At 47.0% G+C, this 26,534-nt stretch overlaps 34 non-coding genes and 1 pseudogene across 34 annotated transcripts; all 35 read right to left on the bottom strand.

Annotated features, from left to right (window-relative positions):
• Nucleotides 1-68: 68 nt before the first annotated feature.
• Nucleotides 69-232, bottom strand: LOC116679900 (U1 spliceosomal RNA). Its single transcript, XR_004329543.1, has one exon. It is a non-coding gene; the product is annotated as a U1 spliceosomal RNA (small nuclear RNA).
• Nucleotides 233-616: 384 nt separating this feature from the next.
• Nucleotides 617-776, bottom strand: LOC116679921 (U1 spliceosomal RNA). The gene has a single exon (XR_004329562.1). It is a non-coding gene; the product is annotated as a U1 spliceosomal RNA (small nuclear RNA).
• A 9,963-nt stretch (nucleotides 777-10,739) lies between these two features.
• LOC116679919 (uncharacterized) lies at nucleotides 10,740-10,894 on the bottom strand (annotated as a pseudogene).
• Nucleotides 10,895-11,276: 382 nt separating this feature from the next.
• LOC116679886 (U1 spliceosomal RNA) lies at nucleotides 11,277-11,439 on the bottom strand. The gene has a single exon (XR_004329529.1). It is a non-coding gene; the product is annotated as a U1 spliceosomal RNA (small nuclear RNA).
• Nucleotides 11,440-11,824: 385 nt separating this feature from the next.
• LOC116679899 (U1 spliceosomal RNA) lies at nucleotides 11,825-11,987 on the bottom strand. Its single transcript, XR_004329542.1, has one exon. It is a non-coding gene; the product is annotated as a U1 spliceosomal RNA (small nuclear RNA).
• Nucleotides 11,988-12,369: 382 nt separating this feature from the next.
• On the bottom strand, nucleotides 12,370-12,533 carry LOC116679911 (U1 spliceosomal RNA). The gene has a single exon (XR_004329554.1). It is a non-coding gene; the product is annotated as a U1 spliceosomal RNA (small nuclear RNA).
• Nucleotides 12,534-12,645: 112 nt separating this feature from the next.
• LOC116679909 (U1 spliceosomal RNA) lies at nucleotides 12,646-12,806 on the bottom strand. Its single transcript, XR_004329552.1, has one exon. It is a non-coding gene; the product is annotated as a U1 spliceosomal RNA (small nuclear RNA).
• Nucleotides 12,807-13,189: 383 nt separating this feature from the next.
• LOC116679922 (U1 spliceosomal RNA) lies at nucleotides 13,190-13,353 on the bottom strand. The gene has a single exon (XR_004329563.1). It is a non-coding gene; the product is annotated as a U1 spliceosomal RNA (small nuclear RNA).
• Nucleotides 13,354-13,738: 385 nt separating this feature from the next.
• Nucleotides 13,739-13,897, bottom strand: LOC116679915 (U1 spliceosomal RNA). The gene has a single exon (XR_004329558.1). It is a non-coding gene; the product is annotated as a U1 spliceosomal RNA (small nuclear RNA).
• A 112-nt stretch (nucleotides 13,898-14,009) lies between these two features.
• On the bottom strand, nucleotides 14,010-14,172 carry LOC116679896 (U1 spliceosomal RNA). Its single transcript, XR_004329539.1, has one exon. It is a non-coding gene; the product is annotated as a U1 spliceosomal RNA (small nuclear RNA).
• A 383-nt stretch (nucleotides 14,173-14,555) lies between these two features.
• On the bottom strand, nucleotides 14,556-14,719 carry LOC116679924 (U1 spliceosomal RNA). Its single transcript, XR_004329565.1, has one exon. It is a non-coding gene; the product is annotated as a U1 spliceosomal RNA (small nuclear RNA).
• Nucleotides 14,720-15,102: 383 nt separating this feature from the next.
• On the bottom strand, nucleotides 15,103-15,264 carry LOC116679907 (U1 spliceosomal RNA). Its single transcript, XR_004329550.1, has one exon. It is a non-coding gene; the product is annotated as a U1 spliceosomal RNA (small nuclear RNA).
• Nucleotides 15,265-15,376: 112 nt separating this feature from the next.
• LOC116679905 (U1 spliceosomal RNA) lies at nucleotides 15,377-15,537 on the bottom strand. Its single transcript, XR_004329548.1, has one exon. It is a non-coding gene; the product is annotated as a U1 spliceosomal RNA (small nuclear RNA).
• A 384-nt stretch (nucleotides 15,538-15,921) lies between these two features.
• On the bottom strand, nucleotides 15,922-16,085 carry LOC116679925 (U1 spliceosomal RNA). The gene has a single exon (XR_004329566.1). It is a non-coding gene; the product is annotated as a U1 spliceosomal RNA (small nuclear RNA).
• Nucleotides 16,086-16,466: 381 nt separating this feature from the next.
• LOC116679892 (U1 spliceosomal RNA) lies at nucleotides 16,467-16,629 on the bottom strand. The gene has a single exon (XR_004329535.1). It is a non-coding gene; the product is annotated as a U1 spliceosomal RNA (small nuclear RNA).
• A 381-nt stretch (nucleotides 16,630-17,010) lies between these two features.
• LOC116679969 (U1 spliceosomal RNA) lies at nucleotides 17,011-17,173 on the bottom strand. Its single transcript, XR_004329609.1, has one exon. It is a non-coding gene; the product is annotated as a U1 spliceosomal RNA (small nuclear RNA).
• A 382-nt stretch (nucleotides 17,174-17,555) lies between these two features.
• On the bottom strand, nucleotides 17,556-17,719 carry LOC116679926 (U1 spliceosomal RNA). The gene has a single exon (XR_004329567.1). It is a non-coding gene; the product is annotated as a U1 spliceosomal RNA (small nuclear RNA).
• Nucleotides 17,720-18,099: 380 nt separating this feature from the next.
• LOC116679917 (U1 spliceosomal RNA) lies at nucleotides 18,100-18,271 on the bottom strand. The gene has a single exon (XR_004329560.1). It is a non-coding gene; the product is annotated as a U1 spliceosomal RNA (small nuclear RNA).
• A 115-nt stretch (nucleotides 18,272-18,386) lies between these two features.
• Nucleotides 18,387-18,548, bottom strand: LOC116679902 (U1 spliceosomal RNA). Its single transcript, XR_004329545.1, has one exon. It is a non-coding gene; the product is annotated as a U1 spliceosomal RNA (small nuclear RNA).
• A 383-nt stretch (nucleotides 18,549-18,931) lies between these two features.
• On the bottom strand, nucleotides 18,932-19,094 carry LOC116679897 (U1 spliceosomal RNA). Its single transcript, XR_004329540.1, has one exon. It is a non-coding gene; the product is annotated as a U1 spliceosomal RNA (small nuclear RNA).
• A 379-nt stretch (nucleotides 19,095-19,473) lies between these two features.
• Nucleotides 19,474-19,635, bottom strand: LOC116679903 (U1 spliceosomal RNA). The gene has a single exon (XR_004329546.1). It is a non-coding gene; the product is annotated as a U1 spliceosomal RNA (small nuclear RNA).
• Nucleotides 19,636-20,013: 378 nt separating this feature from the next.
• LOC116679906 (U1 spliceosomal RNA) lies at nucleotides 20,014-20,174 on the bottom strand. The gene has a single exon (XR_004329549.1). It is a non-coding gene; the product is annotated as a U1 spliceosomal RNA (small nuclear RNA).
• Nucleotides 20,175-20,281: 107 nt separating this feature from the next.
• On the bottom strand, nucleotides 20,282-20,443 carry LOC116679901 (U1 spliceosomal RNA). Its single transcript, XR_004329544.1, has one exon. It is a non-coding gene; the product is annotated as a U1 spliceosomal RNA (small nuclear RNA).
• Nucleotides 20,444-20,826: 383 nt separating this feature from the next.
• LOC116679927 (U1 spliceosomal RNA) lies at nucleotides 20,827-20,990 on the bottom strand. The gene has a single exon (XR_004329568.1). It is a non-coding gene; the product is annotated as a U1 spliceosomal RNA (small nuclear RNA).
• A 383-nt stretch (nucleotides 20,991-21,373) lies between these two features.
• Nucleotides 21,374-21,536, bottom strand: LOC116679898 (U1 spliceosomal RNA). The gene has a single exon (XR_004329541.1). It is a non-coding gene; the product is annotated as a U1 spliceosomal RNA (small nuclear RNA).
• Nucleotides 21,537-21,919: 383 nt separating this feature from the next.
• On the bottom strand, nucleotides 21,920-22,083 carry LOC116679962 (U1 spliceosomal RNA). Its single transcript, XR_004329602.1, has one exon. It is a non-coding gene; the product is annotated as a U1 spliceosomal RNA (small nuclear RNA).
• A 383-nt stretch (nucleotides 22,084-22,466) lies between these two features.
• On the bottom strand, nucleotides 22,467-22,629 carry LOC116679894 (U1 spliceosomal RNA). The gene has a single exon (XR_004329537.1). It is a non-coding gene; the product is annotated as a U1 spliceosomal RNA (small nuclear RNA).
• A 380-nt stretch (nucleotides 22,630-23,009) lies between these two features.
• Nucleotides 23,010-23,173, bottom strand: LOC116679963 (U1 spliceosomal RNA). The gene has a single exon (XR_004329603.1). It is a non-coding gene; the product is annotated as a U1 spliceosomal RNA (small nuclear RNA).
• A 383-nt stretch (nucleotides 23,174-23,556) lies between these two features.
• On the bottom strand, nucleotides 23,557-23,720 carry LOC116679965 (U1 spliceosomal RNA). The gene has a single exon (XR_004329605.1). It is a non-coding gene; the product is annotated as a U1 spliceosomal RNA (small nuclear RNA).
• A 383-nt stretch (nucleotides 23,721-24,103) lies between these two features.
• LOC116679887 (U1 spliceosomal RNA) lies at nucleotides 24,104-24,266 on the bottom strand. Its single transcript, XR_004329530.1, has one exon. It is a non-coding gene; the product is annotated as a U1 spliceosomal RNA (small nuclear RNA).
• A 369-nt stretch (nucleotides 24,267-24,635) lies between these two features.
• On the bottom strand, nucleotides 24,636-24,798 carry LOC116679961 (U1 spliceosomal RNA). The gene has a single exon (XR_004329601.1). It is a non-coding gene; the product is annotated as a U1 spliceosomal RNA (small nuclear RNA).
• A 111-nt stretch (nucleotides 24,799-24,909) lies between these two features.
• LOC116679913 (U1 spliceosomal RNA) lies at nucleotides 24,910-25,072 on the bottom strand. The gene has a single exon (XR_004329556.1). It is a non-coding gene; the product is annotated as a U1 spliceosomal RNA (small nuclear RNA).
• Nucleotides 25,073-25,439: 367 nt separating this feature from the next.
• LOC116679916 (U1 spliceosomal RNA) lies at nucleotides 25,440-25,597 on the bottom strand. Its single transcript, XR_004329559.1, has one exon. It is a non-coding gene; the product is annotated as a U1 spliceosomal RNA (small nuclear RNA).
• Nucleotides 25,598-25,704: 107 nt separating this feature from the next.
• On the bottom strand, nucleotides 25,705-25,868 carry LOC116679928 (U1 spliceosomal RNA). The gene has a single exon (XR_004329569.1). It is a non-coding gene; the product is annotated as a U1 spliceosomal RNA (small nuclear RNA).
• Nucleotides 25,869-26,253: 385 nt separating this feature from the next.
• On the bottom strand, nucleotides 26,254-26,416 carry LOC116679960 (U1 spliceosomal RNA). The gene has a single exon (XR_004329600.1). It is a non-coding gene; the product is annotated as a U1 spliceosomal RNA (small nuclear RNA).
• Nucleotides 26,417-26,534: the final 118 nt, after the last annotated feature.

Below are 26,534 nucleotides of genomic sequence, written 5' to 3' on the forward strand. Positions count from 1 at the left end.
ACTCTGGCTGGCATGCACTCTACAGGACATCATGAGGTAAGAACTGTTTATTTTTTCAACAGTATGTTCAGGGGAGAGCGCGAACGCAGTCCCCCACTACCACAAATTATGCAGTCGAGATTCCCACATTTGGGGAATTCGCAGGGGTCAGCATAACCGGAGTGCAATGGTTAAGCCTCGCCCTGGGTGAACCACCTTCTTGATCATGGTATCTCCCCTGCCAGGTAAGTATGAGTTGGAAGAGCCAGAGAAAAGGACTTCATTCCCAGACACAGAACTCTGGCTGACGGTTGCTAAAATGCATCATACCAGAGTTCAGTGCTTTCCGCAGTAGCAGACCTGGGCAAGCTGTTTCTGCATGTCAGAAAGCAAACCTGCTGCACAAAAGCCTTTAACCTGAGCATGCCAGCATTGGAAAAATTGAAGTACATTGATTCCCGCAAAGAGAGAAAAACCTTGGAAGGGAGAACACGCAACTCGGTCACAACCAAAAGGCCACACCCATTCGTCACTGGCATCCAAATTTATGACAAAATGCATAGTCCAGCAAAGTTGCTGGCATGCACTCTACAGGACATCATGAGGTAAGAACTGTTTATTTTTTCAACAGTATGTTCAGGGGAGAGCGCGAACGCAGTCCCCCACTACCACAAATTATGCAGTCGAGATTCCCACATTTGGGGAATTCGCAGACGTTCTCTCTACCGAAGTGCAAAAGTCTACGTTGAACGTAGACAGTTACGGTCCGTCATTGGCTCAGAGTCTACGTTCATTGTAGACTCTGAGCCAATCAGAGAGCCGAACTGTCTACGTTCGGTCAGCCAACGTAGACTACCAATCACATGCCGAGCCGGCATTTAACTGAACCTGCCCACATTCAAACCTGAACGTGACGCTACGGTCAATGGAGATCTCCGATCGTCGTTACCTACCCTGGTAAGTTTGAATGAAATAATTGTTTATAACACTCACTGCTTAAATTTTTACAATGCCTGAATTTTTTTTATCGTTTGGTAAACTATTAACTATCAACTAAAGTTAGCCATAGCCTAAGTTGACTAAAAAAGTCCTGTTGACCGGCTAGCCTACCGTTAAATTCAATTCAATTTTATTTATAATATCAATTCATAATGGGTTATCTCAAGACATTTTACAGATAGAGTAGCTAGGTATAAAACACATTCTATAATTTAAAAGGACCCGACTATTCTGCCGACCAGAGCATTGATTGCGACAGTGGCGAAGAAACCTCCGACAGACCCAGGCTGTAGTTACCGCTAAACGTTCATTCAATTTTCTATTAGCCTATTAAATAATACATTACATTGTATATGTTGTCTAGCCACTGCGGAACATTGTTAAGAGTACGCCGTTTACGTAAAAGTTACTGCGAACGTTAACGTTACTAACTTGTTATGACAGACTAAGCATAGGCCTGGTCTGCGTAGTTTTCATTAATGACAGACAGTAAAAAAGACAGACAGTAAAAAAGACAGTAAAAGACAGTGAAGACAGTGAAGACAGTCACCAGAGTGAAAGAATCCCTCATTATATCTTAACAAAAAAGCTTTAGTCAGCCTAGTTGTTAAATAACTCAACTACTGCTGGAAAAATCATGTTGCAGAATAAGGTTATTGTTGCTGTTATTTTATTATTTGTAACTTTTACATATTACTAACCTAATTCATGTTTCTGTTCATGCTATACCATCTCAGCACGTGCCATCTCAGGAATGCATTTCATCAAATAGAAATTGACAGACATGTTTTAGGCCTACTGGCAACTTTTGGAGCAAAGGATTTTTTTAAAGTGATTTTGAGTGTAAAGTTGGCATACAAACGTTGTAAGAGGGAAGCTGAAAAGTGGATAAAATGTCAACTTCAGAAGTTATATAAACTCAACCTCAAAAATATATTCATCAGAAGATTAATCAGGATTGAGCAGTTGTCATTCTGCTCTGACACTTCCTCCTCCCTCGCTGTGTGATAAAAGGGTATCAATGACCTTTTGTACACCAACATGCATTGTCATATTAGAAACTGAATACATTATATGAAATATTAAAATAAAAATACTAATGTGCTGTTACTGTTTTAAGTGTGTTTCAGTATCTTTAAGCAAAGATCATTGTCAACCCAGAGGCCCCTGCACACCGTCAACAGGCCGTACTGAAGGTAACTAGGATTTTGATAAAAGCCTGTTGCCAATATCAGGTATTGATAATAGTCTGTTGCCAATTTCAGGACATGGATCCTTTGCTGCCAGCCCTCCAAATTGTCGACACCAGCCTACCTGCGGAGAGGCAACAATGCCTGCTAAAAGCTTCAAAGGAAGCCAAGGCCAGCAGGGAAGAAGTCAGTTTGCGGGACCACAGGACCACAGGCTGAGGGATCCCAAGACTGCCTTCGAGGAAGGTAACATCTTTGAATTGCAGTTATACTACAAGCAATGACAGCCTAATGTGGTACACTAGAGCTTTTGCATGCTTGTTCACTAAGGTTATAACCTGTTTTGTCTTCAGCAAAAAGGAGCTGTGGTCTGGAAAGGCCCACTGAGGCACAGTACCTAGGAAAGCTGATGTTAACATTTGGGCGCTACACTGGTAGGACCTTCAAGTGGTTGGTGGAGAACGACGTGGGATACGTCAAATAGTAAGCATTTCCAGTGTTGGGAGTAAAAAAGAGTCACAAAGTAACGCAATTACAGTTATTTATTCTAATACGCAATATAACGCATTACTAATACATCTTTGGTAATATTATACCTGTTACAATCTCAGTAACATGCATTACAACGCAGAGACAGTAATATTGTAATAAGTAATTACTCTCAGAAGGCAGTAACTAGTAATCCATAATGTATAACATGTTTGAAACAACTCTCCAACACTGAGCATTTCCCAGAAAACCAAACCAAACCACACTACAGTTTCCCTTTACTGAAACTAACAATGACATATGTATGTATTTCAGTCTCATTGACCGCCACATCAAGGAGAGCCGTCAGCCAGGGAGGCGTGCGGCCATCAACGATGAGTGGGTGAAGGACAGCCTGCTGAACTACGTGCAGCTCTTTCCACCAGTCTCCTGCCACCTTGAGATCAATATTGACAGGGCCATTTACGGCATGGGCCGCTTCAGGTCCTTTACTTTTCTTGAGATGTGGCAGTGGTACAGTCTGCACAAGCACCACCAGGTAGACCTTGGAGCTGGGAGTGAGCAAGAGCGGAAGATGGCGCAGGAGGCTCACTCATCTGTCAAGCAGTGGCTGCTGATGAAGGAGAGCGACATCACCTCCAAGTCACTCAAGCGCTTTCGTCACTACATTCTTGACAAAGAGGTAACTACATTGTTTTAGGCCTACTGGCAACTTAGGAGCAAAGGATTTTTAAGTGATTTTGAGTGAATGATAATTAGTGTATAAATATAGAAATTAATACTATTATAAACAGAATTTTACAGATAGATTTGTCCTATGTATGACTATTGCACTGAACTGTCTCTCACTATATTTATAATTAAATCTTAATTTCAGACCAATATTCCTATTCCTTCCCTCTCTTCAATTTGTTATTGTATATTTTTAGTAAATTTGTAGTGTTATACTGTATACTTATAGGTAATTTTTATATTTCTAAATGTCATTTCTGTTTTTATTCTTTATATGAGAAGTAATTGTGTTGTACTTTGACAGCAAAATCCTAGTATCACATTCTTAGTTTGTTTATGCAAACCTGTCCAATTCAGGTTCTTTAGATTAAAAAGCTCACACTATCCTCCTGTAATTCACAGAAGCCTCCACAGGATGCCACTCCTGCTGCCGCCACTTCCAGCTCTTCAAGGTCCCCTGCAGCAGCTGTCACCTCCCACTCATCATGGTCCGATGAGACTCTGGACGACACCATGTTGGTGGATGCCCTCGTCACCTTTGAGAGCCATGGGGAGCTCTTGCCCAACAAATCCCATCCCAAACAGCCGCCGCTCTCCACCAGTGTGCCAGCAACTGCAGAGCGTCCCGAGCAGTCTCCTCTGTCTACCAGCAAAAAAGCAAAGCGCAGCAAGCAGCAGAAGCCCCAGCTGCCCTCACTGCCCTCCACCAGCAAGGCTGCCTTTAGTGAGAGTACCAAGCAGCAGACGCCCCTGCCATCTTCAGCGCCTGGTCAGTCTCCCCCTGATGCTCGCCCTGAGGAGCCGCCATCGACCTCCAACAGCCAGCCTGCGTCTGGTACCACCTTGCCGCAGAGTGACTCTCCTGTAAGTTTAAAATCACAACATACACAAGCAATGTTAATGCATTTCATAAAATCCCTGGTTACTTACAACCACATTACGGAAAATGAATAACTAAATGCTGTGTGTTGTATGTCTCGTCTTGCAGGTGGAGCTGGAAGGATGGGTGCGGCTGTGGGAAGAGTCCCATGGCATCCCCTCTGCAGACATCCCCTGGCTGAAGGAGGACAGCGAGAGAGGCCTCTTTACACCTGTGCAAATGTATAAGGACATAAAAGGCATCATTAGAAGGCGGCGCGTCCTGAAGTCTGACCGGATGTGGTTTTACCCCCTGAGCCACCCGGCTTTGTTAGCGGCGGCATCCCCGCTCCACAGGCCTTTTTCCGCAGCCGTGTCTTCTTCTGGCGCCCCATTGGAGTGTGGCGGTGCTCCCTGAAGTGTCCGCGCGGTGATAAGTGCGCTGGGGCCGGAGGCAACACGCACCTCACCAAGTCTGGTTACCACACCAGGGTAAGGCTCAGTCTCTTCACACTTGTGTTTAGAGTAATACTTACATCAGTATTGACTACTTAAGACACATGAATGCTGATCTGTGATTGATGCGTGATCTCTCTCTCTCCCTTCCTCCCTCTCTCGCTCTCTCTCTGATGTGTGTTTTAGGTACGTCACATCTGCGATGTGTCCGGTTGGTACACCATGGCAACAGAGGTCGTTTCCTGCGGGCCGTGTCTCAAGGCTGCCAGGGGCGGAGAGAGTGGTCCCATGGGTCGGTGGCTGGCGTGGGACGACGTCATCCTGCAGCAGCTGAGCGAGGCTCATCGGGCCAGGTTTCCGGCCGTGCTGACCGCAAAGCGTGGGGTGGACAAAACTGTTATCCGCCTCCTGCGTGACCGCACAGAGGGTAACACTATGATTAAGGTGTGGCGGCAGGTGCAGGAGAACCACATGGAGGACTACCATCAGAGGAAAGACCTCTACACCACGCTCCTCATGGCCTTGGTGAAACCTGGAGGCATCGTCTCTGCATTGGGCCACGGGGACTTCCAGGCGGCACCTCTTCCCAGAGAGCTACCCTGCGCACGTCTCCTGCGGCACGCCTTCCTCCTGGCCGAGGCAGACAACGTTCAGGACTACCGGAGCCAGATACTCTCCACGTTTGGCATCGTCCTGAAAATGGACTCCACAAAGAAGGCAAGTTAACCAAAGTGTGTTGACATACAAGTGGTCACAGGGAATCACCACATTATGCAAAACTAAACTTAACTGTGTGTATTTGTTTGTTTTGTTGTAGGTGGTGAAGAAATTGTCTGGGGAGGGCAAGGGCTCGGCCGAGTGGTTCACCAGCATCGGCAACGAGTTCTCCCAGATTGTGTCCTTTGTCCTCACCTGTGAGGAGTCTGTGGAGAAGCTTGGGCCCATGTGCCATGGCGTGGTGGAGCGGTTCCGGCTCGCCAATCAACCCGTACCCAAGATCCTTTACATTGACAGGGGGTGCTGCAAGGCACAGGGTCCGACGGCCGTGGAGACGCTCTTCCAGCCTTGGGTGGACAACGGGATGGTGGTTAGGCTGGACATTTTCCACTGGATCCATCGCTTCGATGCTGCTCTGCGGACCGAGGCCCACTCCAAGTATGCCGCCTTCAAGTCTGCGCTGGGCGGGGCAGTGCTGGCCTATAACCGTGAGGACCTCCAGCTACTCATCACGGCTGTGAGGGCCAAAGACCCGACCACACTGGAGGTGGTGACGGACGAGGATGTGGTCCGGCGTTACATCTCCCGAGACCAGCTGCAACACCATGTCCGGCGTCTCACCCTTGGTGCCCAGGAGACATTTCGTCTTGTCCACCTGGTCATTGAAGAGCTCAAGGGTCCAGCAGGGCTCGACGAGAGCGGCGTCAGCCTCTTTAAGTCCCCTGGTAAGAAAAAACACCTCAATCATGCGCACACACACACACACACACACACACACACACACACACACACACACACACACAATGTGCAAAACAACAACAGCTCACCATGCACCTGTGTGTGTGTGTGTGTGTGTGTGTTTTATGTTTACAGCAGCCATTGATGAGATGTGGGCCAGCCAGCAGCGACACCTGGAATGCATCCAGGACCCACCAGGCATGGCCATGTACCGGGTTGCTCGCACAACGACCATCAATGGTGTGGACCTACCTTATTACAAGGGCCTGCGTGGGAGCAACAGCCTGGAGGGGTTCCACAAGTCACTGCCCCATATGATTCCAGGTAATCTAAAGGGACAAATGACTTCTTTAACAGCATAAAAAGACAACACGTGTCACTTTTGTAATACTTTAATAATACTGGTAAGAAATAGCCCTACCCTTACACGTAATAAAGCCAATCAACACTGTCCTGTTCATGTACCTCATGAATATTTTCAATCTTACACTTTTATTATTACTATATAACCATTGCACTGAACTGTCTTGCACTGTATTTAAATTTAAATCTTAATCTCAGAACACTATTGCACTATTCCTTCTCTCTCTTCAATTGTTGTTGTATAATTTTCTCTATTAAAACTCCATTGTTATACTGTATACTTCTATTTCTGTTTTTATCATTATAAGTGAGTGTTTTACTTTGAGAGAAAGATAATCCGAAGTCAAATTCCTTGTTTTTTGTGCATACCTGCCCAATAATACCTGATACCTGTTGTTGTGATGTTCAGGTCCACACTGTGCGGCACGGCCTTACCAGGTCTACCTCATCAGTGGAATTGCCAGGTGGAACTCCAACCGCAGCTCGGACGCCGTATTTAAGGGCAGAGGCCGGCACCACCGAGTCTACTCAGCGCCACTCATTGACCGCCTCAATGCCCGCTGCCAGCTGCTGTTTGGTGAGACTGTGGAGGAGAACTTCCGGGCCCCTGCCGACGTCCAGTCGGACGAGCTGCTTGGGCTGGAATATCTTTTCAGCCAGAGCACGGGAGAGTCCTTCTCTCTTAAGGGCATCGTCAACGACGGTCCCGGGCCAGAGGAGGAGGTCATTCAGCCCGGGCAGGCCGACCCAGATGCCGAAGCGGACGAGGCGTACCAGAGCGACGAGGACCATCCTGCTGTTGAGCCCCACATGACATTAATCAGCAGTGAGACTGCTACGGTCAACCCTCCGGCATTTGTGAGTAGAGTACCTACTTGTCTGATAGAAGAATATAGAGTGATACATGTGACCGCTAAAAAACAAGATATTGTACGCACTGGAACTTACCTACTTTTCTCTGGGTGTGTGTCTCCGTGTGTGTTTTACAGGAGGATGTCTGCAGTGACAATCCTCTGCCCGGGTTTAAGAAGCTGGAGGCCTTCTGTGCTGCGCTGGTGGAGGTCGGCTTGACAGACCTGAAGCTGCTCCTCAACACGGAGCAAAGGAACAGGGTCCTTGAATCCTGGAATGCGGTGGAGGAGCACGACAAGCAGCCGCAGAAATACCACCAGCTGTACCGCACACACTGGGGCAACACATTGTACTGCCGAACCAAGAGGGATGATCTTGCTGACGCCGCCTTGATCCAGAGAGTCAAGATGGCCAAAAGGTACGCGCCAGCACAGCAGGACATCAGTATGCAGAACAATCGCCTCATGTATGTGCTTGTCAAGCTCCTGTGGCTGCGCGCCCCTAAGGCCTCTCGCTCCAGCCCCGAGAAAACCAGGATCCTTAATGCCTATGACAGGATCCAGCACAGAGTCTTGGTGGATGACCCAGTCCTGTGCAAGGCAGGCATCCCTCTCCCAAAAATAAACACAAAAACAGTGAGGGACTTCATCCGCCAGCAAGAGAGGCTGGTGAACCTGCACGCCACCAGGCAGCCAGCCGTCATCTCCAAGACCAACTCGGTGTCATCTGAAAAGCTGCCTCCTGCACCACGCCAGCCTGCCGTCCTCCCACCACCTGACTACCCCGTTATGGAGTATGTCCCCACGCCCAGCACAGCCGGCACAAAGGTCTTGAAGGGACGGACCAACATGCTGGTGACGACGCCACAGCCTCTTCCACAGCTTCCTCCTCAGCCACCACTGCCTCTGCCGGTTAGGAGAATCCCCGCCACCTCCACCATCACCAGGCCTGTGCTGCCCTTTGTTTCCCAGTCTGCGGGCCCCTCCTCCACGCAGCCTGCTGGTCAGGCGTCCGTCCCGATCACTCCGCCTGTGCCCATCAGACCAGCTGTTCAGCCGGCCTCTGGGCAGAACCCTGTGGTAGGATCGTCATGGTCTCGATCGACACAGTACAAGAGGAAAATGTCAGACCACCCCACAGGACTGGGCGTTAAGCTTAAGAGGGTGCAGCATCTCCCGACCTGCAAGGCGTGCGGGCACAAAATACAGGGACACAAAAAATACCAAAAAAAGACATTTTGCCCTGCAATCAACATTTCACCCTCCAAGGGACTGGAGAACAGAAAATTTAAAAACTTTGAACATTTTGTCTCTGTTGTGGATGGATTGGAGAAGGACACGTCTGGCCCATTATAAATAGTGTATATTGTAAATAGTGTATATATGTGTTAATGTTCTACGTTTTGAGTTTTTATGCGGGGTCTGGTCTTACAAGTGCCCTTTAACGTGGCACCATTGGTCCTCTGCACTGTTTCCCTATTTGACCATTTCAGCATTTATATATACATATTTGCACTAACTGTATATTAACTCTTTCCTACATTTTAACATTTTTTTAGACTGCCTATTCATGTTTATTGTGTTATTGACACTGAGCAGCTCCTTCAGCAAACTGCGGCACCCTCAGTGCATGAAGGAGTGCTTCTGAAGATTCTTAATTTAAGCAGCAGTCAAACTCTTTAATACATTATAATGTAGCACTGTTTCTGTGATACGAGCCATCACTGGGCAATATTCTGCACTATACATATTTATCTATTTTTATTACTCTGTTACATTCAACTATGCAATATTTTATTTCTATTCATCCGCATCTTACTCATCTGTATATCTGTTTATATACTGTCTGTTTATATAAGGGTGTTTATTTTGGAAATATGTTTGTTTTATTACTTTTATTATAATAACTAATTATGTGTTTTCTATTTCTTACACTTTCTTTTTTTTAATCAACTTAGTGTATCTGTGTTATTCTGATGTGTATTTTTTTCTCTTCTGAGCTGCTGTAGCACAGGAATTTTCCCCAGTGTGGGACTAATAGTCTAAATTACTTTACCTTATCATATTACTAACTAGACCACAACTTGCACTAACTGTATACTGACTCTTTACTAAATTTCAGCTTTCATATAGACTGTGTATTCATATATATTGTGTTATTACTCAGCTACATCACTAACCAGACCCCAATTTGCACTAACTGTATTTTGGCTAGTTATTACATTTGAGCAGTGTTTTCTACCTGGTTAAATAAAACATGTCATGCACTTTGTGAGGGCCCATTGTAAATAGTTTATATAGTTCTTGTGTATAAGTTTGACTGTTCTACATTCTATGTTCTCTGGTCTTAAAGTGCCCCTTATCTTTTGTTCTCTGCACTGTCATCAGCTGTTTACTGTGTTCTGGTGTCAACATTGCTCTTTAACTTGGATACTGGCAAGTTTGCTGCAGTACTGAATAAAATTCAGTCACAATGAGTCATGAGAGTGTCTGTAAATTGATTCATTGTCAAAGGATTCAACACATGTTGCAGAATAATTTAAAGTGAAGACATGGGGCCTATAGAGTAACAAATGCCTTTAAATGTGCATCACACTTTTCAAAATGCCCCCATAATGGCCTATAAACAATATATAAACAAATGGCTTCTGTTGGAAAAACAGTTAAGTGCCATAAGAGGCATATGACTAAGTGGAGGAGCAAGCAGAATTACATGGCATGACTTTTTAATCACTTTTGTACACACACACACACACACACACACACACACACACACACACACACACACACACACACACACAAATATAGCAAAGGTATTACAATAAATACATCTAATCCTTCATCCTAAGCATATGAATAAGTGGTGTCTAGGGAAAATAAAAAAGTGCTCACACAACCATACATTTCTTTTGAATCCAGCTACTTTATTGAAAGAAAGGGAGCAAAAGAATTACACTGACAGACTTTTGAATAGCTTTTGTCCATACACACACTTAAAATATAGCAACGGTATTGCAATACATACATTTAATCATTCCTTCTGTTGATTAACATGACAAAGCCATGAAGAAGCATACCAGGTGGGACTTGGTGTGCAACTAAGAAGACTAAAAGTAATTAAAATGAATGCAGAGGATTATGCTTAGTGCAACTATGAAATTGTGATGTGCCATTGCAACTATTATAAAAGTTTTAATATAAACAGCAACTTTGGATCAGTGATGTGCATTAATACACAAACTGTATCCCTTTATTTCTTGACAGATAGGGAACCTTACTGTTTGTTTTGATGATGTCAAAGGTCACATGTACAGTCAACTCCTTGAAGATCCTCCTTGGGGGGAAGGCATATGTAAATGACTAGCTAACACAGACTCTTGACCTATGACACTCAAGGATAATTGCACTACCATTCGGCGCATCGCCGCTCGCAGGGGTCAGCATAACCGGAGTGCAATGGTTAAGCCTCGCCCTGGGTGAACCACCTTCTTGATCATGGTATCTCCCCTGCCAGGTAAGTATGAGTTGGAAGAGCCAGAGAAAAGGACTTCATTCCCAGACACAGAACTCTGGCTGACGGTTGCTAAAATGCATCATACCAGAGTTCAGTGCTTTCCGCAGTAGCAGACCTGGGCAAGCTGTTTCTGCATGTCAGAAAGCAAACCTGCTGCACAAAAGCCTTTAACCTGAGCATGCCAGCATTGGAAAAATTGAAGTACATTGATTCCCGCAAAGAGAGAAAAACCTTGGAAGGGAGAACACGCAACTCGGTCACAACCAAAAGGCCACACCCATTCGTCACTGGCATCCAATTTATGACAAAATGCATAGTCCAGCAAAGTTGCTGGCATGCACTCTACAGGACATCATGAGGTAAGAACTGTTTTTTTTTCAACAGTATGTTCAGGGGAGAGCGCGAACGCAGTCCCCCACTACCACAAATTATGCAGTCGAGATTCCCACATTTGGGGAATTCGCAGGGTCAGCATAACCGGAGTGCAATGGTTAAGCCTCGCCCTGGGTGAACCACCTTCTTGATCATGGTATCTCCCCTGCCAGGTAAGTATGAGTTGGAAGAGCCAGAGAAAAGGACTTCATTCCCAGACACAGAACTCTGGCTGACGGTTGCTAAAATGCATCATACCAGAGTTCAGTGCTTTCCCGCAGTAGCAGACCTGGGCAAGCTGTTTCTGCATGTCAGAAAGCAAACCTGCTGCACAAAAGCCTTTAACCTGAGCATGCCAGCATTGGAAAAATTGAAGTACATTGATTCCCGCAAAGAGAGAAAAACCTTGGAAGGGAGAACACGCAACTCGGTCACAACCAAAAGGCCACACCCATTCGTCACTGGCATCTAAATTTATGACAAAATGCATAGTCCAGCAAAGTTGCTGGCATGCACTCTACAGGACATCATGAGGTAAGAACTGGTTTTTTTTTCAACATTATGTTCAGGGGAGAGCGCGAACGCAGTCCCCCACTACCACAAATTATGCAGTCGAGATTCCCACATTTGGGGAATTCGCAGGGGTCAGCATAACCGGAGTGCAATGGTTAAGCCTCGCCCTGGGTGAACCACCTTCTTGATCATGGTATCTCCCTGCCAGGTAAGTATGAGTTGGAAGAGCCAGAGAAAAGGACTTCATTCCCAGACACAGAACTCTGGCTGACGGTTGCTAAAATGCATCATACCAGAGTTCAGTGCTTTCCGCAGTAGCAGACCTGGGCAAGCTGTTTCTGCATGTCAGAAAGCAAACCTGCTGCACAAAAGCCTTAACCTGAGCATGCCAGCATTGGAAAAATTGAAGTACATTGATTCCCGCAAAGAGAGAAAAACCTTGGAAGGGAGAACACGCAACTCGGTCACAACCAAAAGGCCACACCCATTCGTCACTGGCATCCAATTTATGACAAAATGCATAGTCCAGCAAAGTTGCTGGCATGCACTCTACAGGACATCATGAGGTAAGAACTGTTTTTTTTTTCAACAGTATGTTCAGGGGAGAGCGCGAACGCAGTCCCCCACTACCACAAATTATGCAGTCGAGATTCCCACATTTGGGGAATTCGCAGGGGTCAGCATAACCGGAGTGCAATGGTTAAGCCTCGCCCTGGGTGAACCACCTTCTTGATCATGGTATCTCCCCTGCCAGGTAAGTATGAGTTGGAAGAGCCAGAGAAAAGGACTTGATTCCCAGACACAGAACTCTGGCTGGCATGCACTCTACAGGACATCATGAGGTAAGAAACTGTTTATTTTTTCAACATTATGTTCAGGGAGAGCGCGAACGCAGTCCCCCACTACCACAAATTATGCAGTCGAGATTCCCACATTTGGGGAATTCGCAGGGGTCAGCATAACCGGAGTGCAATGGTTAAGCCTCGCCCTGGGGAACCACCTTCTTGATCATGGTATCTCCCTGCAGGTAAGTATGAGTTGGAAGAGCCAGAGAGAAAAGGACTTCATTCCCAGACACAGAACTCTGGCTGACGGTTGCTAAAATGCATCATACCAGAGTTCAGTGCTTTCCGCAGTAGCAGACCTGGCAAGCTGTTTCTGCATGTCAGAAAGCAAACCTGCTGCACAAAAGCTTTAACCTGAGCATGCCAGCATTGGAAAAATTGAAGTACATTGATTCCCGCAAAGAGAGAAAACCTTGGAAGGGAGAACACGCAACTCGGTCACAACCAAAAGGCCACACCCATTCGTCACTGGCATCCAAATTTATGACAAAATGCATAGTCCAGCAAAGTTGCTGGCATGCACTCTACAGGACATCATGAGGTAAGAACTGTTTATTTTTTCAACAGTATGTTCAGGGGAGAGCGCGAACGCAGTCCCCCACTACCACAAATTATGCAGTCGAGATTCCCACATTTGGGGAATTCGCAGGGGTCAGCATAACCGGAGTGCAATGGTTAAGCCTCGCCCTGGGTGAACCACCTTCTTGATCATGGTATCTCCCCTGCCAGGTAAGTATGAGTTGGAAGAGCCAGAGAAAAGGACTTCATTCCCAGACACAGAACTCTGGCTGACGGTTGCTAAAATGCATCATACCAGAGTTCAGTGCTTTCCCCGCAGTAGCAGACCTGGGCAAGCTGTTTCTGCATGTCAGAAAGCAAACCTGCTGCACAAAAGCCTTTAACCTGAGCATGCCAGCATTGGAAAAATTGAAGTACATTGATTCCCGCAAAGAGAGAAAAACCTTGGAAGGGAGAACACGCAACTCGGTCACAACCAAAAGGCCACACCCATTCGTCACTGGCATCTAAATTTATGACAAAATGCATAGTCCAGCAAAGTTGCTGGCATGCACTCTACAGGACATCATGAGGTAAGAACTGTTTATTTTTCAACATTATGTTCAGGGGAGAGCGCGAACGCAGTCCCACCACTACCACAAATGCAGTCGAGATTCCACATTTGGGGAATTCGCAGGGTCAGCATAACCGGAGTGCAATGGTTAAGCCTCGCCCTGGGTGAACCCCCTTCTTGATCATGGTATCTCCCCTGCCAGGTAATATGAGTTGGAGAGCAGAGAAAAGGACTTGATTCCGCCAGACACAGAACTCTGGCTGGCATGCACTCTACAGGACATCATGAGGTAAGAACTGTTTATTTTTTCAACAGTATGTTCAGGGGAGAGCGCTAACGCAGTCCCCCACTACCACAAATTATGCAGTCGAGATTCCCACATTTGGGGAATTCGCAGGGTCAGCATAACCGGAGTGCAATGGTTAAGCCTCGCCCTGGGTGAACCACCTTCTTGATCATGGTATCTCCCCTGCCAGGTAAGTATGAGTTGGAAGAGCCAGAGAAAAGGACTTCATTCCCAGACACAGAACTCTGGCTGACGGTTGCTAAAATGCATCATACCAGAGTTCAGTGCTTTCCGCAGTAGCAGACCTGGGCAAGCTGTTTCTGCATGTCAGAAAGCAAACCTGCTGCACAAAAGCCTTTAACCTGAGCATGCCAGCATTGGAAAAATTGAAGTACATTGATTCCCGCAAAGAGAGAAAAACCTTGGAAGGGAGAACACGCAACTCGGTCACAACCAAAAGGCCACACCCATTCGTCACTGGCATCCAAATTTATGACAAAATGCATAGTCCAGCAAAGTTGCTGGCATGCACTCTACAGGACATCATGAGGTAAGAACTGTTTTTTTTTCAACATTATGTTCAGGGGAGAGCGCGAACGCAGTCCCCCACTACCACAAATTATGCAGTCGAGATTCCCACATTTGGGGAATTCGCAGGGGTCAGCATAACCGGAGTGCAATGGTTAAGCCTCGCCCTGGGTGAACCACCTTCTTGATCATGGTATCTCCCCTGCCAGGTAAGTATGAGTTGGAAGAGCCAGAGAAAGGACTTCATTCCCAGACACAGAACTCTGGCTGACGGTTGCTAAAATGCATCATACCAGAGTTCAGTGCTTTCCGCAGTAGCAGACCTGGGCAAGCTGTTTCTGCATGTCAGAAAGCAAACCTGCTGCACAAAAGCCTTTAACCTGAGCATGCCAGCATTGGAAAAATTGAAGTACATTGATTCCCGCAAAGAGAGAAAAACCTTGGAAGGGAGAACACGCAACTCGGTCACAACCAAAAGGCCACACCCATTCGTCACTGGCATCCAAATTTATGACAAAATGCATAGTCCAGCAAAGTTGCTGGCATGCACTCTACAGGACATCATGAGGTAAGAACTGTTTATTTTTTCAACATTATGTTCAGGGGAGAGCGCGAACGCAGTCCCCCACTACCACAAATTATGCAGTCGAGATTCCCACATTTGGGGAATTCGCAGGGGTCAGCATAACCGGAGTGCAATGGTTAAGCCTCGCCCTGGGTGAACCACCTTCTTGATCATGGTATCTCCCTGCCAGGTAGTATGAGTTGGAAGAGCCAGAGAAAAGGACTTGATTCCCAGACACAGAACTCTGGCTGGCATGCACTCTACAGGACATCATGAGGTAAGAACTGTTTATTTTTTCAACAGTATTTTCAGGGGAGCGCGAACGCAGTCCCCCACTACCACAAATTATGCAGTCGAGATTCCCACATTTGGGGAATTCGCAGGGTCAGCATAACCGGAGTGCAATGGTTAAGCCTCGCCCTGGGTGAACCACCTTCTTGATCATGGTATCTCCCCTGCCAGGTAAGTATGAGTTGGAAGAGCCAGAGAAAGGACTTCATTCCCAGACACAGAACTCTGGCTGACGGTTGCTAAAATGCATCATACCAGAGTTCAGTGCTTTCCGCAGTAGCAGACCTGGGCAAGCTGTTTCTGCATGTCAGAAAGCAAACCTGCTGCACAAAAGCCTTTAACCTGAGCATGCCAGCATTGGAAAAATTGAAGTACATTGATTCCCGCAAAGAGAGAAAAACCTTGGAAGGGAGAACACGCAACTCCGGTCACAACCAAAAGGCCACACCCATTCGTCACTGGCATCCAAATTTATGACAAAATGCATAGTCCAGCAAAGTTGCTGGCATGCACTCTACAGGACATCATGAGGTAAGAACTGTTTATTTTTTCAACAGTATGTTCAGGGGAGAGCGCGAACGCAGTCCCCCACTACCACAAATTATGCAGTCGAGATTCCCACATTTGGGGAATTCGCAGGGGTCAGCATAACCGGAGTGCAATGGTTAAGCCTCGCCCTGGGTGAACCACCTTCTTGATCATGGTATCTCCCCTGCCAGGTAAGTATGAGTTGGAAGAGCCAGAGAAAGGACTTCATTCCCAGACACAGAACTCTGGCTGACGGTTGCTAAAATGCATCATACCAGAGTTCAGTGCTTTCCGCAGTAGCAGACCTGGGCAAGCTGTTTCTGCATGTCAGAAGCAAACCTGCTGCACAAAAGCCTTTAACCTGAGCATGCCAGCATTGGAAAAATTGAAGTACATTGATTCCCGCAAAGAGAGAAAAACCTTGGAAGGGAGAACACGCAACTCGGTCACAACCAAAAGGCCACACCCATTCGTCACTGGCATCCAAATTTATGACAAAATGCATAGTCCAGCAAAGTTGCTGGCATGCACTCTACAGGACATCATGAGGTAAGAACTGTTTATTTTTTCAACATATGTTCAGGGGAGAGCGCGAACGCAGTCCCCCACTACCACAAATTATGCAGTCGAGATTCCCACATTTGGGGAATTCGCAGGGGTCAGCATAACCGAGTGCAATGGTTAAGCCTCGCCCTGGGTGAACCACCTTCTTGATCATGGTATCTCCCCTGCCAGGTAAGTATGAGTTGGAAGAGCCAGAGAAAAGGACTTCATTCCCAGACACAGAACTCTGGCTGACGGTTGCTAAAATGCATCATACCAGAGTTCAGTGCTTTCCGCAGTAGCAGACCTGGGCAAGCTGTTTCTGCATGTCAGAAAGCAAACCTGCTGCACAAAAGCCTTTAACCTGAGCATGCCAGCATTGGAAAATTGAAGTACATTGATTCCCGCAAAGAGAGAAAACCTTGGAAGGGAGAACACGCAACTCGGTCACAACCAAAAGCCACACCCATTCGTCACTGGCATCCAAATTTATGACAAAATGCATAGTCCAGCAAAGTTGCTGCATGCACTCTACAGGACATCATGAGGTAAGAACTGTTTTTTTTTTTCAACAGTATGTTCAGGGGAGAGCGCGAACGCAGTCCCCCACTACCACAAATTATGCAGTCGAGATTCCCACATTTGGGGAATTCGCAGGGGTCAGCATAACCGGAGTGCAATGGTTAAGCCTCGCCCTGGTGAACCACCTTCTTGATCATGGTATCTCCCCTGCCAGGTAAGTATGAGTTGGAAGAGCCAGAGAAAGGACTTCATTCCCAGACACAGAACTCTGGCTGACGGTTGCTAAAATGCATCATACCAGAGTTCAGTGCTTTCCGCAGTAGCAGACCTGGCAAGCTGTTTCTGCATGTCAGAAAGCAAACCTGCTGCACAAAAGCCTTTAACCTGAGCATGCCAGCATTGGAAAAATTGAAGTACATTGATTCCCGCAAAGAGAGAAAAACCTTGGAAGGGAGAACACGCAACTCGGTCACAACCAAAAGGCCACACCCATTCGTCACTGGCATCCAAATTTATGACAAAATGCATAGTCCAGCAAAGTTGCTGGCATGCACTCTACAGGACATCATGAGGTAAGAACTGTTTATTTTTTCAACAGTATGTTCAGGGGAGAGCGCGAACGCAGTCCCCCACTACCACAAATTATGCAGTCGAGATTCCCACATTTGGGGAATTCGCAGGGGTCAGCATAACCGGAGTGCAATGGTTAAGCCTCGCCCTGGGTGAACCACCTTCTTGATCATGGTATCTCCCCTGCCAGGTAAGTATGAGTTGGAAGAGCCAGAGAAAAGGACTTCATCCCAGACACAGAACTCTGGCTGACGGTTGCTAAAATGCATCATACCAGAGTTCAGTGCTTTCCGCAGTAGCAGACCTGGGCAAGCTGTTTCTGCATGTCAGAAGCAAACCTGCTGCACAAAAGCCTTTAAACTGAGCATGCCAGCATTGGAAAAATTGAAGTACATTGATTCCCGCAAAGAGAGAAAAACCTTGGAAGGGAGAACACGCAACTCGGTCACAACCAAAAGCCACACCCATTCGTCACTGGCATCCAAATTTATGACAAAATGCATAGTCCAGCAAAGTTGCTGGCATGCACTCTACAGGACATCATGAGGTAAGAACTGTTATTTTTTCAACAGTATGTTCAGGGGAGAGCGCGAACGCAGTCCCCCACTACCACAAATTATGCAGTCGAGATTCCTCCCACATTTGGGGAATTCCAGGGGTCGCATAACCGGAGTGCAATGGTTTCAAGCTCGCCTGGGTGAACCACCTTCTTGCAGCATGGGCATCTGTCTGCCCCTGCCAGCTAAGTATGAGTTGGAAGAGCCGAGAACAGGACTTGATTTCCAGACACAGAAAACGCCTGTCTGGCATGCACTCTACAGGACATCATGAGGTAAGAACTGTTTATTTTTTTCAACAGTATGTTCAGGGGAGAGCGCGAACGCAGTCCCCCACTACCACAAATTATGCAGTCGAGATTCCCCATTTGGGGAATTCGCAGGGGTCAGCATAACCGGAGTGCAATGGTTAAGCCTCGCCCTGGGTGAACCACCTTCTTGATCATGGTATCTCCCCTGCCAGGTAGTATGAGTTGGAAGAGCCAGAGAAAAGGACTTCATTCCCAGACACAGAACTCTGGCTGACGGTTGCTAAAATGCATCATACCAGAGTTCAGTGCTTTCCGCAGTAGCAGACCTGGGCAAGCTGTTTCTGCATGTCAGAAAGCAAACCTGCTGCACAAAAGCCTTTAACCTGAGCATGCCAGCATTGGAAAAATTGAAGTACATTGATTCCCGCAAAGAGAGAAAAACCTTGGAAGGGAGAACACGCAACTCGGTCACAACCAAAAGGCCACACCCATTCGTCACTGGCATCCAAATTTATGACAAAATGCATAGTCCAGCAAAGTTGCTTGCATGCACTCTACAGGACATCATGAGGTAAGAACTGTTTTTTTTTTCAACATTATGTTCGGGGAGAGCGCGAACGCAGTCCCCCACTACCACAAATTATGCAGTCGAGATTCCCACATTTGGGGAATTCGCAGGGTCAGCATAACCGGAGTGCAATGGTTAAGCCTCGCCCTGGGTGAACCACCTTCTTGATCATGGTATCTCCCCTGCCAGGTAAGTATGAGTTGGAAGAGCCAGAGAAAAGGACTTCATTCCCAGACACAGAACTCTGGCTGACGGTTGCTAAAATGCATCATACCAGAGTTCAGTGCTTTCCGCAGTAGCAGACCTGGGCAAGCTGTTTCTGCATGTCAGAAGCAAACCTGCTGCACAAAAGCCTTTAACCTGAGCATGCCAGCATTGGAAAAATTGAAGTACATTGATTCCCGCAAAGAGAGAAAAACCTTGGAAGGGAGAACACGCAACTCGGTCACAACCAAAGGCCACACCCATTCGTCACTGGCATCAAATTTATGACAAAATGCATAGTCCAGCAAAGTTGCTGGCATGCACTCTACAGGACATCATGAGGTAAGAACTGTTTTTTTTTCAACATTATGTTCAGGGAGAGCGCGAACGCAGTCCCCCACTACCACAAATTATGCAGTCGAGATTCCCACATTTGGGAATTCGCAGGGTCAGCATAACCGGAGTGCAATGGTTAAGCCTCGCCCTGGGTGAACCACCTTCTTGATCATGGTATCTCCCCTGCCAGGTAAGTATGAGTTGGAAGAGCCAGAAAAGGACTTCATTCCCAGACACAGAACTCTGGCTGACGGTTGCTAAAATGCATCATACCAGAGTTCAGTGCTTTCCGCAGTAGCAGACCTGGGCAAGCTGTTTCTGCATGTCAGGAAGCAAACCTGCTGCACAAAAGCCTTTAACCTGAGCATGCCAGCATTGGAAAAATTGAAGTACATTGATTCCCGCAAAGAGAGAAAAACCTTGGAAGGGAGAACACGCAACGGTCACAACCAAAGGCCACACCCATTCGTCACTGGCATCCAAATTTATGACAAAATGCATAGTCCAGCAAAGTTGCTGCATGCACTCTACAGGACATCATGAGGTAAGAACTGTTTATTTTTTCAACAGTATGTTCAGGGGAGAGCGCGAACGCAGTCCCCCACTACCACAAATTATGCAGTCGAGAATTCCCCCTTTGGGGAATTCGCAGGGGTCAGCATAACCGAGTGCAATGGTTAACCTCGCCCTGGTGAACCACCTTCTTGATCATGGTATCTCCCCTGCCAGGTAAGTATGAGTTGAAGAGCCAGAGAAAGGACTTGATTCCCAGACACAGACTCTGGCTGGCATGCACTCTACAGACATCATGAGGTAAGAACTGTTTATTTTTTCAACAGTATGTTCAGGGAGAGCGCGAACGCAGTCCCCCACTACCACAAATTATGCAGTCGAGATTCCCACATTGGGGAATTCGCAGGGGTCAGCATAACCGGAGTGCAATGGTTAAGCCTCGCCCTGGTGAACCACCTTCTTGATCATGGTATCTCCCCTGCCAGGTAAGTATGAGTTGGAAGAGCCAGAGAAAAGGACTTCATTCCCAGACACAGAACTCTGGCTGACGGTTGCTAAAATGCATCATACCAGAGTTCAGTGCTTTCCGCAGTAGCAGACCTGGGCAAGCTGTTTCTGCATGTCAGAAAGCAAACCTGCTGCACAAAGCCTTTAACCTGAGCATGCCAGCATTGGAAAAATTGAAGTACATTGATTCCCGCAAAGAGAGAAAAACCTTGGAAGGGAGAACACGCAACTCGGTCACAACCAAAAGGCCACACCCATTCGTCACTGGCATCCAAATTTATGACAAAATGCATAGTCCAGCAAAGTTGCTGGCATGCACTCTACAGGACATCATGAGGTAAGAACTGGTTTTTTTTTCAACATTATGTTCAGGGGAGAGCGCGAACGCAGTCCCCCACTACCACAAATTATGCAGTCGAGATTCCCACATTTGGGGAATTCGCAGGGGTCAGCATAACCGGAGTGCAATGGTTAAGCCTCGCCCTGGGTGAACCACCTTCTTGATCATGGTATCTCCCCTGCCAGGTAAGTATGAGTTGGAAGAGCCAGAGAAAAGGACTTCATTCCCAGACACAGAACTCTGGCTGACGGTTGCTAAAATGCATCATACCAGAGTTCAGTGCTTTCCGCAGTAGCAGACCTGGGCAAGCTGTTTCTGCATGTCAGGAAGCAAACCTGCTGCACAAAAGCCTTTAACCTGAGCATGCCAGCATTGGAAAAATTGAAGTACATTGATTCCCGCAAAGAGAGAAAAACCTTGGAAGGGAGAACACGCAACTCGTTCACAACCAAAAGGCCACACCCATTCGTCACTGGCATCCAAATTTATGACAAAATGCATAGTCCAGCAAAGTTGCTTGCATGCATTCTACAGGACATCATGAGGTAAGAACGATTTATTTTTTCAACAGTATGTTCGGGGAGAGCGCGAACGCAGTCCCCCACTACCACAAATTATGCAGTCGAGATTCCCACATTTGGGGAATTCGCAGGGTCAGCATAACCGGAGTGCAATGGTTAAGCCTCGCCCTGGGTGAACCACCTTCTTGATCATGGTATCTCCCCTGCCAGGTAAGTATGAGTTGGAAGAGCCAGAGAAAAGGACTTCATTCCCAGACACAGAACTCTGGCTGACGGTTGCTAAAATTCATCATACCAGAGTTCAGTGCTTTCCGCAGTAGCAGACCTGGGCAAGCTGTTTCTGCATGTCAGGAAGCAAACCTGCTGCACAAAAGCCTTTAACCTGAGCATGCCAGCATTGGAAAAATTGAAGTACATTGATTCCCGCAAAGAGAGAAAAACCTTGGAAGGGAGAACACTCAACTCGGTCACAACCAAAAGGCCACACCCATTCGTCACTGGCATCCAAATTTATGACAAAATGCATAGTCCAGCAAAGTTGCTTGCATGCACTCTACAGGACATCATGAGGTAAGAACTGTTTTTTTTTCAACATTATGTTCAGGGGAGAGCGCGAACGCAGTCCCCCACTACCACAAATTATGCAGTCGAGATTCCCACATTTGGGGAATTCGCAGAGGTCAGCATAACCGGAGTGCAATGGTTAAGCCTCGCCCTGGGTGAACCACCTTCTTGATCATGGTATCTCCCCTGCCAGGTAAGTATGAGTTGGAAGAGCCAGAGAAAAGGACTTGATTCCCAGACACAGAACTCTGGCTGACGGTTGCTAAAATGCATCATACCAGAGTTCAGTGCTTTCCGCAGTAGCAGACCTGGGCAAGCTGTTTCTGCATGTCAGAAAGCAAACCTGCTGCACAAAAGCCTTTAACCTGAGCATGCCAGCATTGGAAAAATTGAAGTACATTGATTCCCGCAAAGAGAGAAAAACCTTGGAAGGGAGAACACGCAACTCGGTCACAACCAAAAGGCCACACCCATTCGTCACTGGCATCCAAATTTATGACAAAATGCATAGTCCAGCAAAGTTGCTTGCATGCACTCTACAGGACATCATGAGGTAAGAACTGTTTATTTTTTCAACAGTATGTTTGGGGAGAGCGCGAACGCAGTCCCCCACTACCACAAATTATGCAGTCGAGATTCCCACATTTGGGGAATTCGCAGGGTCAGCATAACCGGAGTGCAATGGTTAAGCCTCGCCCTGGGTGAACCACCTTCTTGATCATGGTATCTCCCCTGCCAGGTAAGTATGAGTTGGAAGAGCCAGAGAAAAGGACTTCATTCCCAGACACAGAACTCTGGCTGACGGTTGCTAAAATGCATCATACCAGAGTTCAGTGCTTTCCGCAGTAGCAGACCTGGGCAAGCTGTTTCTGCATGTCAGAAAGCAAACCTGCTGCACAAACCTTAACCTGAGCATGCCAGCATTGGAAAATTGAAGTACATTGATTCCCGCAAAGAGAGAAAAACCTTGGAAGGGAGAACACTCAACTCGGTCACAACCAAAAGGCCACACCCATTCGTCACTGGCATCCAAATTTATGACAAAATGCATAGTCCAGCAAAGTTGCTTGCATGCACTCTACAGGACATCATGAGGTAAGAACTGTTTTTTTTTTCAACATTATTTTCAGGGGAGAGCGCGAACGCAGTCCCCCACTACCACAAATTATGCAGTCGAGATTCCCACATTTGGGGAATTCGCAGAGGTCAGCATAACCGGAGTGCAATGGTTAAGCCTCGCCCTGGGTGAACCACCTTCTTGATCATGGTATCTCCCCTGCCAGGTAAGTATGAGTTGGAAGAGCCAGAGAAAAGGACTTCATTCCCAGACACAGAACTCTGGCTGACGGTTGCTAAAATGCATCATACCAGAGTTCAGTGCTTTCCGCAGTAGCAGACCTGGGCAAGCTGTTTCTGCATGTCAGAAAGCAAACCTGCTGCACAAAAGCCTTTAACCTGAGCATGCCAGCATTGGAAAAATTGAAGTACATTGATTCCCGCAAAGAGAGAAAAACCTTGGAAGGGAGAACACTCAACTCGGTCACAACCAAAAGGCCACACCCATTCGTCACTGGCATCCAAATTTATGACAAAATGCATAGTCCAGCAAAGTTGCTTGCATGCACTCTACAGGACATCATGAGGTAAGAACTGTTTTTTTTTCAACATTATGTTCAGGGGAGAGCGCGAACGCAGTCCCCCACTACCACAAATTATGCAGTCGAGATTCCCACATTTGGGGAATTCGCAGAGGTCAGCATAACCGGAGTGCAATGGTTAAGCCTCGCCCTGGGTGAACCACCTTCTTGATCATGGTATCTCCCCTGCCAGGTAAGTATGAGTTGGAAGAGCCAGAGAAAAGGACTTGATTCCCAGACACAGAACTCTGGCTGACGGTTGCTAAAATGCATCATACCAGAGTTCAGTGCTTTCCGCAGTAGCAGACCTGGGCAAGCTGTTTCTGCATGTCAGAAAGCAAACCTGCTGCACAAAAGCCTTTAACCTGAGCATGCCAGCATTGGAAAAATTGAAGTACATTGATTCCCGCAAAGAGAGAAAAACCTTGGAAGGGAGAACACGCAACTCGGTCACAACCAAAAGGCCACCCCATTCGTCACTGGCATCCAAATTTATGACAAAATGCATAGTCCAGCAAAGTTGCTTGCATGCACTCTACAGGACATCATGAGGTAAGAACTGTTTTTTTTTTCAACATTATGTTCAGGGGAGAGCGCGAACGCAGTCCCCCACTACCACAAATTATGCAGTCGAGATTCCCACATTTGGGGAATTCGCAGGGTCAGCATAACCGGAGTGCAATGGTTAAGCCTCGCCCTGGGTGAACCACCTTCTTGATCATGGTATCTCCCCTGCCAGGTAAGTATGAGTTGGAAGAGCCAGAGAAAAGGACTTCATTCCCAGACACAGAACTCTGGCTGACGGTTGCTAAAATGCATCATACCAGTTTCAGTGCTTTCCGCAGTAGCAGACCTGGGCAAGCTGTTTCTGCATGTCAGTCAGGAGCAAACCTGCTGCACAAAAGCCTTTAACCTGAGCAAATTGAAGTACATTGATTCCCGCAAAGAGAGAAAAACCTTGGAAGGGAGAACACGCAACTCGGTCACAACCAAAAGGCCACACCCATTCGTCACTGGCATCCAATTTATGACAAAATGCATAGTCCAGCAAAGTTGCTGGCATGCACTCTACAGGACATCATGAGGTAAGAACTGTTTATTTTTCAACAGTATGTTCAGGGGAGAGCGCGAACGCAGTCCCCCACTACCACAAATTATGCAGTCGAGATTCCCACATTTGGGAATTCGCAGGGGTCAGCATAACCGGAGTGCAATGGTTAAGCCTCGCCCTGGGTGAACCACCTTCTTGATCATGGTATCTCCCCTGCCAGGTAAGTATGAGTTGGAAGAGCCAGAGAAAAGGACTTGATTCCCAGACACAGAACTCTGGCTGACGTTGCACTCTACATGGACCCCTGAGTACAACCTGTTTATTTTTTCACCGTATGTTCAGGGGAACGCGAACGCAGTCCCCCACTACCACAAATTTATGCAGTCGAGATTCCCGCATTTGGGGAATTCGCAGGGTCAGCATAACCGGATTGCAATGGTTAAGCCTCGCCCTGGGTGAACCACCTTCTTGATCATGGTATCCTCCCCTGCCAGGTAAGTATGAGTTGGAAGAGCAGAGAAAAGGACTTCATTCCCAGAACAGAACTCTGGCTGACGGTTGCTAAAATTCATCAACCAGAGTTCGTGCTCCCAGTAGCAGACCTGGCGCTGTTTCTGCATGTCAGGAAGCAAACCTGCTGCACAAAGCCTTTAAACCTGGCATGGCCACATTGGAAAAATTAAGTACATGATTCCCGCCAAGAGGAAAAACCTGGAGGGAGAACACTCAACTCGTCACAACCAAAAGGCCACACCCATTCGTCACGGCATCCAATTTATGACAAAATGCATAGTCCAGCAAAGTTGCTTGCATGCACTCTACAGGACATCATGAGGTAAGAACTGTTTTTTTTTTTTCAACATTATGTTCAGGGGAAGCGCGAACGCAGTCCCACCACTACCACAAATTTGAGTCGAGATTCCCACATTTGGGGAATTCGCAGGGGTCAGCATACCGGATGCAATGGTTAAGCCTCGCCCTGGAGAACCACCTTCTTGATCATGGTCCTCCCCTGCCAGGTAAGTCGATTGGAAGAGCCGAGAAAAGGACTTGTTCCCAGACACAGAACCTGGCTGGCATGCACTCTACAGGACATCATGAGGTAAGAACTGTTTTTTTTTTCAACATTATGTTCAGGGGAGAGCGCGAACGCAGTCCCCCACTACCACAAATTATGCAGTCGAGATTCCCACATTTGGGGAATTCGCAGGGGTCAGCATAACCGGAGTGCAATGGTTAAGCCTCGCCCTGGGTGAACCACCTTCTTGATCATGGTATCTCCCCTGCCAGGTAAGTATGAGTTGGAAGAGCCAGAGAAAAGGACTTCATTCCCAGACACAGAACTCTGGCTGACGGTTGCTAAAATGCATCATACCAGAGTTCAGTGCTTTCCGCAGTAGCAGACCTGGGCAAGCTGTTTCTGCATGTCAGAAAGCAAACCTGCTGCACAAAAGCCTTTAACCTGAGCATGCCAGCATTGGAAAAATTGAAGTACATTGATTCCCGCAAAGAGAGAAAAACCTTGGAAGGGAGAACACGCAACTCGGTCACAACCAAAAGGCCACACCCATTCGTCACTGGCATCTAAATTTATGACAAAATGCATAGTCCAGCAAAGTTGCTGGCATGCACTCTACAGGACATCATGAGGTAAGAACTGGTTTTTTTTTTCAACATTATGTTCAGGGGAGAGCGCGAACGCAGTCCCCCACTACCACAAATTATGCAGTCGAGATTCCCACATTTGGGGATTCGCAGGGGTCAGCATAACCGGAGTGCAATGGTTAAGCCTCGCCCTGGGTGAACCACCTTCTTGATCATGGTATCTCCCCTGCCAGGTAAGTATGAGTTGGAAGAGCCAGAGAAAAGGACTTCATTCCCAGACACAGAACTCTGGCTGACGGTTGCTAAAATGCATCATACCAGAGTTCAGTGCTTTCCGCAGTAGCAGACCTGGGCAAGCT

Source organism: Etheostoma spectabile, unplaced genomic scaffold (genome assembly GCF_008692095.1).
Source record: "Etheostoma spectabile isolate EspeVRDwgs_2016 unplaced genomic scaffold, UIUC_Espe_1.0 scaffold00018274, whole genome shotgun sequence".
NCBI classification, from domain to species: Eukaryota; Metazoa; Chordata; class Actinopteri; order Perciformes; family Percidae; genus Etheostoma; species Etheostoma spectabile.